General features: G+C 37.6%; 1 long non-coding RNA gene across 1 annotated transcript in view; it reads left to right on the forward strand.

Annotated features, from left to right (window-relative positions):
- Nucleotides 1-12836, forward strand: part of LOC144614815 (uncharacterized) — a 374779-nt gene that overhangs the window by 18729 nt on the left and 343214 nt on the right. The window lies entirely within an intron of this gene.

Genomic DNA, 12836 nt, shown 5'->3' on the forward strand with positions numbered 1-12836 from the left:
AAATAAGTACCTTTGTGGTAGATGGGTTGAAATGTGGAATTCAAAAAGACAAAGATTGAAGGTGCTGTGTTGGTCGGGGCGGGGAGGGGGGCGGTGGTAGGCTATGCCTCAATACAAACCAACCCAGAAATCTCAACATGCATCCTTCAGGATGCCTAGTGGGTTTCGGGGGCAGCTCACCTTAAGCGATGACTCAAGACTCCATCTTGACTGTGATCTCAGCACTGGTTTTCCATATTCACTGAGGCAGGGGATGAAAACCTGTGCAGTATTCCTCTGGGGAGTTTTTCTACCTCAGCCCGGAAGTGATACACATTAATTCTGCTCACAATTTGTGGCCTGAACTAGTAATATAGCACACCTATCTCTAGCAGGACTGGAATCATGAAGACGTACATGGAGATTAGGTGAGAATTGCACATCTGTGCCACAGATGTTATATCATTATGGCTGTGATAAAAGTATAAAGTAATGGAAACTTTGTGGAGTCAAAACTTAGTTGTATTTTGTTGAGTTTGCTTTTGTCTTTATATACGATTTTTTATTTAAAAAAAAAAAATTTTTTTTTACATTTATTTACTTTTGAGACAGAGAGAGACAGAGGATGAATGGGGGAGGGTCAGAGAGAGAGAGGGAGATACAGAATCTGAAACAGGCTCCAGGCTCTGAGCTGTCAGCACAAAGCCCGACGCGGGGCTCGAACTCACGAGCCGTGAGATCATGACCTGAGCCGAAGTCGGCCGCTTAACCGACTGAGCCACCCAGGCACCCCATATATATGATTTTTTAAATAGTATGGTACGGTCACATGTGTGGGTCACACAAACAGTGAATGCTCCCTGGGTAAAGGTGCTGGTTTATGACGTTTAATCCTCCTAAGATCTCACATCTGTTGGAATTTTTATATCTTTTTGACTTCTGGTTGTCTTGCATCCAGGTAATTGATATATTTTTAAATGATATGTACACCTATATACTGTGACATGGCATCTAAAACATAGCAGAATACTTACTAGCATTTTCAGATAACTTTATCCTAGAAAAGAAAAGCATTTTTAATCTGGTAGAAAGAGGTAACTTTTTCAAAGTCACAGGAAGTAAGAGGGAGATTATTGAAATTAAAAGTATTTTGATTCCCCCCTTTTTTCCTGCCAGCTACAGTCCTGTTGTTTTTTGTTGTTGTTTGTTTTTGTTTTTGTTTTTGCTCTTCTTCTCAGCAAATTCCAAAAAACTTCATCTGTGGTCATCATCTCCAATGTTTCTCTCCTTACCTTTCATATTGTCTTAAATCCACTACAACTTTTATCCTTGCCACTCCTCCAAAACTGCTCTGCTCAACATTGCCAATAGTCCAGTGGTTGAATCCACTCATCATTTCTCAGTCCTCATGTTGCTTTACCTAACTGCAGAGTATAATACAAGTGATTAGTCTCATCTCCTTGAAATATTTTATTTTCCTTGGTGTCTAGGACATGAGCTTTCTTGATGTATTCATACCTCATGGCCATGATTTCTCAGGTTTGTTTATCACTTTTCTCTCCAACCTGTTAGCCTCAGAATGTGTCTTTAATCTCTACTCACTCCTTTCCTTTAGTGATAGCTTTGAACACATGCTATCAATTCCCAAATATTTATCTCCCTCCCAAACCTCTTTCTAGACTTTTATGTCCAACTTCCTACCCAACATCTTCTTTGAAGTGTCTAAAAGGCATCTTATATCAAATACAGTCAACACTAAGCAGCACCTCCAAACCCTCATCTCCTCCCAGACAAATCTTTATCTCTCCTGATGGCAACTCTATCCTTCCAATTGCTCACACCAAAAATTTGGCACCATTCTTGATGCCTGTCTCCCAAGACTCTTCAGCTAGCAAGTAACTGCTGAGACTCAAATCCAGTTCTCTCCAGCACTAAAGCCTGTGCCAAATATTGAAAACTCACCTTCAGTCTAGCTTGAATATTAGCCTAAAAATGAGTCATCTGGCCAACCACTAGAGTATATGTATATGCAAACCACTAGAACATATATCTATATGTATCTATATAAGTATATAGATACATATACAAGTATTCCAAAGATTTTCTGAGATGACTGAGTTGTAACTCAAAATTATTATATTGTCCTTAATACATCACACTTCACAGCTGGTAAAAGAAATCTGTTCTGAAGTTTTGTGAGCACACTGACAAAAGGACATTTTATCAAAGGTTTACTAGGGCCTTCTTTCTTCTCTGTCTTTAGGTAAAGTCACCAGGCACAAAACATTGCCCAGAATTCAGATGAGCAGATTTTCCATGCTCTTTTTATTTTTTTAAAAGTTTATTTATTTATTTTGAGAGTGAGAAAGACAGCACATGGGTGGGGGAAAGGCAGAGAGAGAGAGAGAGAGAGAGAAAGAGAGAAAGAGAGAATCTCAAGCAGGCTTGAACCCATGAACTGTGAGATCATGACCTGAGCTGAAATCAAGAGTCAGATGCTTAACCAACTGAGCCACCCAGGCGCCCCTGATTTTCCAATGCTCTTACCAGAAGTAACAGCCAAAGACATCCTCTTATCTTCCTTATTCTGACCTCATCTTTTTTCACGTTGTTTTCCAAGTTTGGCATTTGTCAACAGATTTATGAAACCGCGGGAAGACACCAATGACCCCATTCCATTCTTTCTTGCCTCTGGAATTCTTGAACACAAGCATTATCAGATTGTCTCAAAGATGTTATCTGTCTAAATTGTTTTGGTTCTTTGCCCTCAATGTTTTTATTACACATACTCTACATGATGTCAGGACCTATCATTTTCAGAAAAGGGCTTGGAGAAGCCACTTACTTTACTGAGCATAAACATCATGTACAAGCATTATAATGGGTCAGTTCCTTTAATGGAAACTACTTCCAGAATGTTTAATGGCCTCCCCAAAGTTTTTGCAGTTTTCTGGTTTTAAATCCCAATATTTAGCCTCCCCTTTAGGTTTTGGGGAGATAATGGCCTATATCTTTTAGGGATGGCAGCAGGATATTGGGAGGATAAGTTTAATGAACAGTCATTTTCATGACTCAGGATTATTTTTATATAATGTATTGCAAAGACTGTAAATATTCATGTTATGATTTTTTTTTTTAAACATCTAACAATTTCTCCTTAGCTCCCTCTTTAGCATGTTTTGAATTTGTTCATTTACCTTCCTTGTTCTGGGAACAATACTCTGTTAAGGCAACAGTGGGTGGTTGCTGTTCCTTACTTTCCTATATAAGGAAGGAATCCAATCCAACAATCCCTTAGAGCTACTGCAAAATGAAAACCAATCATAAGAACCTGTATCTGCACACTCTCTTCTTAAATTCTCCCATCACACTGCCTACTGTCATGGTCACTCCCAGCTACTTACAGTTTCTAAAACATGGGATAGACTCCTACCAACAACTTGGGTTAAGAAAGTGAACAAGCCCAACTTTTTTAGGGTACATTTGTCACACATTAAGTCTGTAGGCCACCAGAACTGCTAAATAATCTGTGACTGTCCAACCAGCCCCTAAACCTTCTTGAATCCTCCATAGGACCAAATTCAAAATTGTGGAGCATTGCTTCCTGTTTTGGGTCTCATAACTTTCCATTGTCCTCACTTGCATCCTCATCAAGGTCCTTACTGGAAGCATCTCTCTCATTCATTCCTCTCCCTCAGCTTGCTTTCACATGCTGCCCACACTGCAGTGTGGCGTCAGGCAGAGAACTTGCTCCGAACCAGTTGGGTGAAGCTGTTAGAAGCTATAGGCCATAGAGAGGCCATTAGCTACCTCTCATATTCCTCATTCTGTGTCTTTAAACACTTGACAATCCAACAATCCTGTTAGACAGAAGGCATCTTCCCTGTCCCACAATCTCCTTTTCTATTTTTCATTGTGTCACATTTCTGAGACAGTCTTTGAGAGCTCCCCTTTAGTATATCTTTGCACTTCAGTTTATTATATACTAAGATCCTTTTGCTCCTTGTGTTTCATGTTTTTTTTTTTTTAAAGTAGGCTTCACACCCAGTGCAGAGCCTAATGTGTGGCTCAAACTCATGATAAGACCTGAGCCCAGATCAAGAGTCAGACGCTCAACTGACAGCCACCCAAGTGCTCCAGCTCCTCGTGTTTTGAATTGGCTTGATAAGTACAAGGTCTAAAGATAATGAAGAAAACAGAAGAAAGTTTCAGTTAATCAATGGTCTAAGAACAACAGAGATTCCATTTTATAAAACATAGCAACATGAAGAGAATTCCTAAAGAAAAGTAATTTAGAAAATTTAGACAGTCTAAATTAATATCATGAATAACAAATAAAGTTTAGAACTTGATGAAAGGCTTCTCGATACCACATCCCTTACAATGTGGGACCCAAAGTCTATGGGAGGAAGGTCAGTTCAAATTTGCAATTTTAAGCCTCCAACTGCTTTTTATCTTGGCATTCAACATTGTTAGACAACTCTCATCACTGAAGTACTCTTGATGAAGAATGTAGGTGGCAAACAGGTTGTAGGCACTGTATGGATCTCACTCAGATCTTTGGCCACTATAGCGCAAGCTAATTTAGCATAGTGTTTGGCATAGTAGGGGCTCAATAAGTATTACCTAATATTAATTTTTAATGTATGTATAGCTCATACCATCTCCTATCCATAGTCATTAGCTGAGGAAACATAAAAATGATTTAGATAGCTTTTAAAGATATTTTGAATATGCCATATGTTAAGAAGTAAGCTGATTAAAGTGATCTTAAAAGTTCCTCTTTGATGAGACTAATGTATTTATGCAAAAAGATGATTGGATGTCTGGCCTCAGCTTCAAGAGTAGTTCCATATAATTTACTGAAAATTGTAATGGTGTTTGGCAGTGTACCATAAATGGTCAATTCATAAATTTAAGCTGATGATTAGGAAAACCACATTGAAAATATTATGAAAGCTTACCCAACGTGGATGTTGTTCTATGAAGCCTTTGGCTGCAGTGTGAACATACATTTATCTTGCTCAAAGGAAAGTACTGAAGAGAAGCTTACCTTACAAACTGATTTGGTTTAAAATGTTTGCTCTCTGTGAAGAAATTCTTGCATAATTCTCCTTAAATCTTATTCTATTGTATATACATTCTTGTTTACGTTTTGCTGAGGGAACTAGAACTTGTTTTCTTGAGGAAAAAAGTCATTAATACTAGTCATCAGAATGTGACTACAAATCTTTATATTAAAACACAGAGTATAATCTTTAGCATTTAGTACAAAATTGCTTTCGCAGTGGTTCCCACTTTCAAAATAAAGGGGAGACAAGCTTTGTCACCAGGGTAGCCTTCCAGCTTAGGTGTCATTCTCTTTTTCTTTTGGACAAAGGAATGAGAATACAAGAAAAAGACCCAGAGAACCATTTACTATATCAACACTGGAGTAAAAGAAGTTTTCTATTACAGGTCCATATTATAATTAAAAGTAGGCTCTGGAAGTCGATGCTTGCTTTCTGAAAAGGCAAACAAAAATGTTCCTGGTACCCTGCCCAATATTCAGAGTCTGGCAATGATCCTTCAGTGTAGCAGCCTAAGATCTCAAGGGTATGACAGGTGCCAGGCCACATTCTTCTTGGCTGAATAGGTATTGGAGTTGGTTAGAGTAGTACCTATTACCACACCAGGAGATAAGAGGCAGGAAGGAAATTACAAATATGTGGAGACTTCCAAGCAATTGAAAATAGTCACCATGCTCTTAAGCTTTGTTTCTAAAGTCCAATAGCACCTGGTATTAGCATAATTTTTATTGTATAGAAAATAGTTCTTCACATGATTACACAAATTATATAACCATGAGATGAAGGCAACATTACTATCATTGTTGTATAGATATGAAAACTGAGACCCAAGTTAATTTTGCAAAGATCTAGCTGCTCTAGGATTTGAACATATCCTTTTGAGGTATAATTAACATAAAGTAAAACATTGTATCTTGAGGATAAGCCTTGTAACTTTTTACAAATGTAAATTTTAATCATTGTAACTACCACCAAGATCAAGGGATAGAAAATTTCTAATACCAGGGCACCTGGGTGGCTCAGTGGGTTGTGTCTGACTCTTGATTTTGGCTCAGGTCATGATCTCACAGTTTTGTGAGTTCAAGCCCTGCGTCAGGCTCTGCACTAATAGTACTGAGCCTTCTTGGGATTCTCTCTCACCCTCTCTCTTTGTCCCTCCCCCAATCACACTCTCTCTCTCTCAAAATAAATAAACTTGTAAAAAAAAAAAAAAGAAAGAAAATCTCCAACACCTTAAAAACAATAAAAACTGAGTTCATTTGCCACAAGGAGGACATCTGCAATGAAAAGATAAAAATTAATCATTTATTTGGGTTTAAAGACAATTATTTCTGTGCACAGCTTCCATTGTATTATATGTTAACAGAGTTTGTGCAATAAACTTTGCAAGCCAATTTCTTTTTTTTTTTTTTTTTTTTTTTTTTTTTAAATTTTTTCCCAACGTTTTTTATTTATTTTTGGGACAGAGAGAGACAGAGCATGAACGGGGGAGGGGCAGAGAGAGAGGGAGACACAGAATCGGAAACAGGCTCCAGGCTCCGAGCCATCAGCCCAGAGCCTGACGCGGGGCTCGAACTCACGGACCGCGAGATCGTGACCTGGCTGAAGTCGGACGCTTAACCGACTGCGCCACCCAGGCGCCCCTGCAAGCCAATTTCAAGTTTGAGATTTTTTTTGTTCTCATCTCCTTAGCCCTTAAGTAGTTTATGGCATATTTGGAAGAAGTAGAAATGTGGTGTTAGACGGTCAGAAGATGGAGAGTCATTGAAAGATATTCATTGAGCTGCTTTTGTTTAGATCAAGTATTTTTTTTTTTTTTTTGGCCAAAATATTTTGAGAGAGCCAATTTGATCAATATGAGTATTTTTTAAATTGTACCTTTGTGTGATATGACCAGAAGTCTGAGCATGTTGAAATTAAAAAAAAAAAAAAAAAACCTGAGAAAAATGAATAGTACTAATTTGTTCAAAGAAATGCAGGTATTCAGAGAAAAATTGGCTGTGTGGATAGACCACATAGATGCTAATAGAAAGCTGAATTTTCTTCCATTGCGTGAATGTTCTGATTCCAATGGAACAGTAGATTTTGAAGAATTTCAGAGCTTTCCAGTGGAAACAAAGCCATAGTTTTAGAGATGAGTCACAGGACTGGGGTATCGATTATTTTCAAGGTTTTGCAGGTATATTTCTTGAGCTAACCTTAGAAGTTGTCTCAGTTATCAAGTACTTATTCTTCTAAGAGAGGAGGGACAGTGAATTTTTGAATTCCTAGAATTTAAAAGTTCTGAAATGAGTGTATTAATCTGAGAATATCCTTATGCTTTTTGAACATATGACCAAACTGTAGAAATCAGTCCACATGGCTTTCATACTCCCTTTCATGGAATTTCTAAAATCAAAATGAAAGCTAATGCAACTGATATAAATCTTGAGACATGAATGAGATATTCTCCAGTAGAACTCATTTTTTCTACCTCCCCAATCTGCTCACAGGTTTCAAAAATATTTTAGTCTATTAGTGTTTTTATTAAACTGTGAAGAGTATTGGTCTTATAACTGTGTGCTTTTGTAAGCACAAGTTTGATTAAACTTTTAGAACCCTCTTGCATTATTTCTAATAAATGAAAATATCCAAAACGCCAAATGGTTTTGATTGTGTATCTCGCTGTAGAAAACATTTGTCTGCAGTGAATAACTGAGATAAATTTACTTTATAAATTTGATACAATTTAAGTCAGCAAACATTATACAATTCCTTGTCTTCAGCGTATGCTGTTCTAATTAAGAAATGCTACTGAAGGGGATGCCTGGGTGGCTCAGTAGGTTAGGCATCCGACTTCAGATCAGGTCATGATCTCACGGTCTTTGAGTTTGAGCCCTGCATTGGGAGCCTGGAGCATGCTTCAGATTCTGTGTCTCCTTCTCTCTCTGCCCCTCCCCGCTTGTGCTCTGTCTCTTTCTCTCTCAAAAATAAATAAATAAAATTAAAAAAAGGAAGAAATGCCACTGAAGATCTTCGAGGAGGGTTCTGCCTTTGAGTCACCTTCAAATGAATAGATCAACATTTATAAATGAAACATGAGTATAATGCTCTGGGTTAGGGAAAACATCCTGTATCCTGTAACTTGACGATTAACTTTGAGTAACACAAGGGCAATATGAAACAAAGCTAGATCAGGAGTGAATCACTCACTTCAGCAGCTGTAGTCAGTGAGCAGAGAAGATAACTTTCTAAATGAATAATAGATACTGCACAGCTCAATCTCAAAGGTAACAATGAGTATGAATGAGTTTGGAGGTGAATCCAAATTTTCATTCTACTCAAGCACAGTGGCATAGCTGCTTCTGAAATGGAGTTTATTTATTTATTTATTTATTTATTTATTTATTTATTTATTTATGTGTTTATATATATGTGCATGTATATATTTCTTGTACTTGAAGACCTACAAACAACGAATATTGTATTTTATTTACTATAAAATTCCTCCAAATATAAATGCTAGGAATTTTTATTTAGACGTCTTTGTTAATTTTTAAAGGCAATTTTCTATGAATCCTAGGATAAGTTGGTCACTATTGAATCCTTTAAAAATCTACCGCATTTCCTTGAGTAGTTTATTTGTTAGAATTCTACATTTGTTCATTCATTCTATAAATGTTTACTGAGTGAACACTTACTATGTGTTTGAATCTATGGCATGTGCCAGAATTGCAATGACAAACCAGGTAAATTTCATCCTGGCAGTTACAGAATTTGGAGTTTGACGTGGTGAGATTTGACGTGCTGCTCTGAGAAATGCTATAGGTTTCAAGGGATGCCTCAGGGCAACCGGTAAAAGTGAGCAGGGTGGGAGGAGGGGGGCTGAAGTTTCTGGCTCATCTTTTCTCCAAACTCTAATCAGTTGCCCTTTCTCTGTTTCATCCACTGAGCTGCCTTTGGAAGATTTCAGCTGCATAAAAGATCCTGATGCTAGGCCAGTTTACCATTCACAATCTAATTAGTCCAGCTGCTGTCATCAAGTCCTCCTTTCCCACTCTCTTCAATTTTTTCACTTACTTGCTCAGTAGACATTAGACATCGGGGTTGTGCTGAATGTTACATTGGATTATCAATCATAATGGTTGCACTCAGGATGTTTTTAATCTAGCACTATTTAATACTGATTTCAACTGTTTTAAGACTAGGGCTACTGGGATGACCTCTTACAGCTATTCTGTGAAACCTCTTCCCAAATTCCTGCGCGACTGAAGTTCAATGCACGCTCGTGGGCTGGTAGAGAGACATTTAGGAATGATAGTTGCTGTGTGCTCAAGGAAAGCACGGACTATTTTCACCTTGCCAGTCAGTGGCACTTAACCTTTGTTGCATAGCACCACCTGTTCACACAGAAGGCGTGGCAGTGATTTGCTGAGATTTGGGCCATCAAGATGAAGAACTAAAATAAGCTTCCAGGGATGAACACTTCCTTCTGTATTAATTGCAACTCTGCCCCTTTTCCCAACATTCACTGTAGCAGGTCATTGTGTCACTAGGCAGCCGGACTGAGAACTGCTGATCCGCATCAGCTCACACAGTGATTTGTTTACTGCCCTTGGCTGCTGAGTAAATGGTTGTGGATCCAAACAGAATAGGAACAGCGGTGTTTCCTGTATGGACCACTAAGCTGTGTTTAGAGGTCCTAACGTAGAGGAATTGGTGATGTTGACCCTTTACCTAGTGCTTGATTGGGTAGTAAGTAGGGCTAGAATTCCTTTATCCTCATGCAGGGCTGACCTTACTGGTAGAATGACTATGTCATATGAATGAATGGATTTGAAAACATTCTGCTAGAAAGTATCTCTTCCTAAGGACCCTTCTGGTTTTTACAGTCAGCAGCTAACTTCTTTTTCTAATGGTTAAAGCAGGTTGTCTGAAAACATACCCGTTAAAATATAGATCCCTTAGTCCCTGTGCCCTTCCAAGATGTAACTTATCATACATTTGTATCTTAGAGATATTATTTAATTCATCAGATTGACTTCAGTTAATTTACATGGATTTGAGTAACTAGGACTGATTAAAAGAAAGATGTAGAAACATGTTTTCTGAGTACAAAGCCTGCTACATTAAAGATCTAGGATACTGTAAAAGGCAGCCTTGTTCTTTCAGGAGGCTGACACATGGGATTGGAGGTATTAAAAAAAAAAAAAAAAAAAACAAACCTAAAAACCTGATCCCTAAATAATTTTCTCTATAGTTTGTGGCCATTTCTAACTTTTGGTTTTATAATTCCCATCTGTAAAACACTGGTCACTGAAGTTGAGGGCTGTTTTCATTGGTAAAATATGATAAAATCTTTCATATATCTATGTTTATTTTTTTGTTTTTATTTTTTTTTTTAAGTAGGCTTCACACCCAGTGCAGAGCCCAATGTGGGGCTTGAACTCACGACCCTGAGATCAAGACCCGAGCTGAGATCAAGAGTCAGATGCTTACTGAACCACCCACACGCCCCCATACATCTATATTCAGATATGCTTTTATATCAGTTTTTTAGGGTGGTCCTGAACCATCTATACTGAAGGAAAAGAAAATAATGAATGCAGGTCAGAGAGAATCCATGAGAATTCTCCACGCTTGCCACTAAACTTTTACTCTAGGATAATAAAGGAATTTCCACCAAGACCAAAATCACTCATTTATCTAAGTATGTTATCTATATAAGAACATACATGCCATGCTTTAATATTTTTTAGTTAACCACAGACAAAAATAATTAGTTTATATCTGAAATGAAATACATGGAAACCTGTATTAGGTTTTGGATTTGAAATTTTTAAGAGTCCCTGAATTTTAAAACTAAAAACTGTTTTTTAATTTATTTTTATTTTTTATGTTTGAGAAGACATAAAATATCTAAGAATCTTTGGTATGCCCTAAAATCACTTTGGGTTAAGTGTTATGAAACTTAATTTGGTATGCTTATCTAATAATGAGATCTGATGAATAGCTGACTTGCCAGAGTGATGTAATACTGAAGACATTTTTTTTTTCAAGACCAGACACACAGTTGACTCATTAAGCAATTTCTGTTTACCATTGTATTATCCTCTTCTTAGACCACAGTAGGCCAGATATGTTAAGCATCTTAGGTAAAAATAGATTAATTATTCCATTTTTACATTAAAAGTCAAAGAGCCCTGTACATCTATCTGAAAATGAAATGTGATAGGGTGGAGACATACATATGAAGCGTACTTTAGAAAATCTACATATGCTTTTAAATGAATCAGTTACTCAAATTACCATGTTGGTTATTATTTTTGAAAGTGTGTTGTCAAGGGGCACCTGGGTGGCTCAGTTGGTTGAGAGTCCTACTTTGGCTCAGGTCATGATCTCACAGTTCATGAGATCGAGCCCCACGTCAGGCTTTGTGCCAACAGCTCAGAGTCTGGAGCCTGCTTCGGATTCTGTGTCTCCCTCTCTCTGCATCTGTCCCACTCATGCTCTGTCTCTGTCTCTCAGAAAATGAATAAACGTTAAAAAAAAAATTTTAGAAAGTTTGCTGTCAAAAGCTAAACTCCATAAATTTATGTGAATATTTTTGATAATATGCAGTCAGCAACCTCTAATTACTCCCTGTTGTCTATGAAGTGCAGATTATTTTGCCCCTTATTCAAAGTGCCTCATAATTTGGCCTCTGCTTCCTTTTCCAATATTATATCCTAATAAACCTCAGCCTATACCTTCTACTCTAGTTAGACTGGTTTGGCAAATATGATGTTCTATCCTTCGTCCCTTGGTCCACTCCACCAGACTGCAATACTACCCCAGTCTTCTCTGCCGATTCAGATCCTAACCATCTTTCAGTCCTAGCTGGACTCCTCCCTCATGCTTGAAGTTCCTTTTTATCTGCTCTGTTCTTATCTGCTCTGTTCGTAGCACTTCTGCTGCATTTCCAAGTCCTTAGGATCTTGTCTGTATAGGTCATTTGACACCTAATGACAATAGACAACATTTACTGAGTGCTTATTAAGTGCTGAGCATTGTGCTAAGAGAATTATCTTATTTAATCCTCAAACCTCACGGGAAAGGTACTGTTCTTATCCTCATTTTGCAGATGAGGAAACATCCCAGAGAATTAAAAAAAAATGTTTTAAATGTATATTTATTTTTGTGTGAGAGAGAGAGACAGAGTGCAAGTGGGGAGGGGCAGAGAGAGAGGGAGACACAGAATTTGAAGCAGGCTCCTGGCTCTGAGCTGTCAGCACAGAGCCCCATGTGGGGCTCAAACTCACAGACCGTGAGATCATGACCTGAGCGAAGTCGGATGCTTAACCGACTGAACTACCCAGGTGTCCCTACATCCCAGAGAATTCGAATGAAGGTCACCAGCTGAAATTGGTGAAACCTGGATTCAAATGCATATTCTTATTCACTAAATAATATTACTTTACATTAATAATTAGCCTTTCATCCATTTTAATCCCCCTCATTGTAAATTCTTTTGGAATTTTGGAGTGTTGCAATGCATATTTTCAATCTTTCTGACACTTCCCTTCTTCTGCACGTGGTTTCTAGCATAATGCTTTGTATTTGGTTGAATCTCAATAAATATTTGTTCATTGAAGAGAAACATATAAGGACTACTTTTACCATGGATTTATATTTTGTTTTCTCATATTTTTTTGAAAAGTGTACTTTTTTCTATAATAAGAAATGACTTATTGAACTACCTCAGTGATACGAGATTTTCGGTCTATGAGTGCCTTAAAAATGTTATCAAATGTTTTACCTCAGAAATAT

This window comes from Panthera onca, chromosome F1, assembly GCF_046562875.1.
Source record: "Panthera onca isolate mPanOnc1 chromosome F1, mPanOnc1 haplotype 2, whole genome shotgun sequence".
NCBI lineage: Eukaryota > Metazoa > Chordata > Mammalia > Carnivora > Felidae > Panthera > Panthera onca.